Source organism: Limulus polyphemus, unplaced genomic scaffold, assembly GCF_000517525.1.
Source record: "Limulus polyphemus unplaced genomic scaffold, Limulus_polyphemus-2.1.2 Scaffold289, whole genome shotgun sequence".
NCBI classification, from domain to species: Eukaryota; Metazoa; Arthropoda; class Merostomata; order Xiphosura; family Limulidae; genus Limulus; species Limulus polyphemus.
In genome coordinates, this window is record NW_013665899.1 from 561,865 (window position 1) to 565,903 (window position 4,039).

Sequence of the window (4,039 nt, forward strand, 5' to 3'; positions counted from 1 at the left end):
ACTCTAAAATACTAAAATAAACAGACTCGTAACATTAACAGACACAGAAATAGACGATAAACTTTTATAAATGAAAAACATTCTCGTTGTTTAACTCTAAAATACTAAAATAAACAGACTCGTAACATTAACAATCACAGAAATAGACGATAAACTTTTATAAATGAAAAACATTCTCGTTGTTTAACTCTAAAATACTAAAATAAACAGACTCGTAACATTAACAGTCACAGAAATAGATGAGAAACTTTTATAAATGAACAAAAATTCTCGTTGTTTAACTCTAAAACACTAAAATAAACAGACTTCGTAACATTAACAATCACAGAAATAGATGAGAAACTTTTATAAATGAAAACAATTCTCGTTGTTTAACTCTAAAACACTAAAATAAACAGACTCGTAATATTAACAGTCACAGAAACAGATGAGAAACTTTTTACTAACAATCAAATAGATCAGATATTCCTTCATAAGAAATCAAATAAGTTAATTATTTTCTCACTAACAATGAAAAAAGCTAATTGTTTTCTCATTAACAATCAAGTAAATCCGATACGTTTTCACTAACAATAGAATAGATAAATAAATTTCCCGCTAATAACCAAGTAGATCGGATATTTTTTCACTAACAATGTAAAATTCAAATATTTTCTCATTAACAAATAAAGCAGATTAGATATTTTCTCATTAACAATTCTCAATAACAATTACATAGATCAGATACTTTCTCACCAACAACGAAGTAGATCAGATACTTTCTCCCTGAAAATTAAGTAAATAAGGTAATTTCCCACACAAACAACAAACAAACAGTAACTTAGATACTTTCTCACTAACAAACAAATAGATCTGATACTTTCTCACTAACAAACAAATAGATCTTATATTTTCTCCAACAAACAGTAACTTAGATACTTTCTCACTAACAAACAAATAGATCCGATACTTTCTCACTAATAATCAAACATATTACAGGGTGTCCGAAACGTCTGGAACCATAGGCGCTTCAACGAATTTTACAGAATATGTTTCACACGTTGTCCTTGTAATTCGAAACGGTATTTCTATTCTCTTTGATCATTGTGAAGCATATTCGTGTCATTGTAAATGGCCCATACTGACAGTCTCTTAAACTTAGTCAGCACCTTTCCAACAGCACTGTGAGTGAAGTTTTTCTCTCTCCCTGAATGGTGTGCAACCTTTTCTGCCATACAACAGGATTAACTTGGCCTTGTTTGACAACGCCATAGTGAGTCACGTATCTGAAATTAAGAAAACATGCAAATCACCTGTGGATCCAAACTTCTCGCACACCTGTAGATACTTTCGCACTAAAAACCAAATAGATTAGATACTATCTCACTAACCACCAAGTAGATCAGATAATGTCTCACTAACCATCTAGTAAAACACATAATGCCTCACTAACCATCTAGTAGATCAGATGATGTCTCACTAACCATCTAGTAAATCAGATTATGTCTCAATAACCATCTAGTAGATCAGATAATGTCTCACTAACCATCTAGTAAATCAGATAATGTCTCAATAACCATCTAGTAGATCAGATAATGTCTCACTAACCATTTAGTAAATCAGATAATGTCTCAATAACCATCTAGTAGATCAGATAATGACTCACTAACCATCTAGTAAATCAGATACTGTCTCATTAACCATCTAGTAGATCAGATAATGTCTCACTAACCATTTAGTAAAACAGATAATGCCTCACTAACCATCTAGTAGATCAGATAATGTATCACTAACCATCTAGTAAATTAGATACTGTCTCACTAACCATTTAGTAAAACATATACTGTCTCATTAACCATCTAGTAGATCAGATAATGTTACACTAACTATCTAGTAAATCAGATAATGCCTCACTAACCATCTAGTAGATGAGATAATGTCTCACTAACCATCTAGTAGATCAGATAATGTCTCACTAACCATTTAGTAAATCAGATATTGTTTCACTAACCATTTAGTAAAACAGATACTGTCTCATTAACCATCTAGTAGATCAGATAATGTCTCACTAACCATCTAGTAAATCAGATAATGCCTCACTAACCATCTAGTAGATCAAATAATGTCTCACTAACCATCTAGTAAATCAGATACTGTCTCACTAACCATTTAGTAAAACAGATACTGTCTCAATAACCGTCTAGTAGATCAGATAATGTTTCACTAACCATCTAGTAGATTAGATAATGTCTCACTAACCATCTAGTAGATCAGATAATGTCTCACTAACCATCTAGTAGATCAGATAATGTCTCACTAACCATCTAGTAGATCAGATAATGTCTCACTAACCATCTAGTAAATCAGATACTATCTCACTAACTGTCTAGTAGATCAGACAAAGTCTCACTAACAATAAAGTAGATCGGATATTGTCACATTAACCATCAAGTATTTCAGATACTGTCTCATTAACCATCAAGTATTTCAGATACTGTCTCAATAAAAAATGCTTCAAAGTGAACCAGAATCTGAATCCGGATTTAAACCTGAACCAAATTTGGGAGGACTGTCCCATACTGGCTTCCCATCTTGTGAACATTTTTCGTTTACATCGGTCTATTAGTTTTTGAGATACGCGCGCGAAAACACACACACACACACACAGACCCGATTGCAATACTCTTGCAGGGCGAGGGTAATTAAAAAGATATTATACAGTTATCAACAAAAGAGTTTCTAACTCATTAACTTTATTATTAACTCCGAAAGTGTCTGTCCAACTCGCGTGATTATTCTAGTAACAAAATATTTAACCTACTTGCTTCTATGTAAGTGAAAAGTAATTAGATTAACACTCCTAGTAAATGGTTGTTTTAAAAAATTGCTTAATTTACAAGAGGGAGTTCTACATTTAAAACAATTTTAAATGGCCATTCTATTTCAAATATTTAACCTTAAAGATTCTTTTCCTAGTTAGAAAGTATCTAATTCTTTGATTGTTAGTAAAAAAGGTATCTAAACTTCTTAATTGATTGTTTATGGGAAAGTACCTTATCTAGTTGATTGTTCATGATAAAACGTACATTATTGTACAGAGAGAGAAATATCTAATTTATTTACTTTATCTAATGTGCTTAGTTGATAGATGGGGCATTTTCGCGGTTTTCGGTTAATAACTCTGAAAAGTGTGATTGGATTTGTACCAAATTTCATGGGCACGTTTTGGCTGAGACTCCTCGTCACACGAAAAAAAAATATCTGAATCGATGACTATTCTGGATTTCAGAAAGAGTTTCTGAGTTTTCGAAGGTGAAATTTTACATTATCCAATGTAAACGCATGCAATCTCGAAAAGGAGCGGCGGGTCGAGGGTACGTAATCTTTTTGATTGCTCTTGTTCTCAAATGTGTCTACGTTTTTTATATCTTCCCACAATTGGGATTTAACGGCTCTCGCGATTGGCTGCACAGATTTACCTGACTATTAAGAAAAACATGTACGTGATCGAATGAAACACAAGGAGTGCAAACACTTATAGCATACACTTTGGTTCTCGGAAATTTTGATGTGTAATTTTATAGTTTAAATTAATTCCAGATAATGGCTAGGTTAAACTTATTTTTAAGCAGATATAAGAGCACAAAACATTAAAAATTTCATTAAACTAAAACCGGAACATTAATCAAACTTCAAAAGTGAATCAATTATTTATGTTATATGTCTATTATATGATCTTCAGCTTTCTGGATTCAGTTTTTGTAAAATATTATAGTACATAAAATATATGTAATACTAATCTTAAATTTAGATTCTCAAATGCTATTGGTATACATATATATTTAATTAAGCAAAAAAGAGAAATTTTATACACAAAATGGAATAATATAATTCCTTTATATAAACCACTCCTGTAATATTTCGGCAATTATGCATTAAAAAAATTTAAAAGAGAAATAACAAATTTTATACACAAAATGGAATAATATAATTCCTTGATATAAACCACTCCTGTAATATTTCGGCAATTATGCATTAAAAAATTTAAAAGAGAAATAAC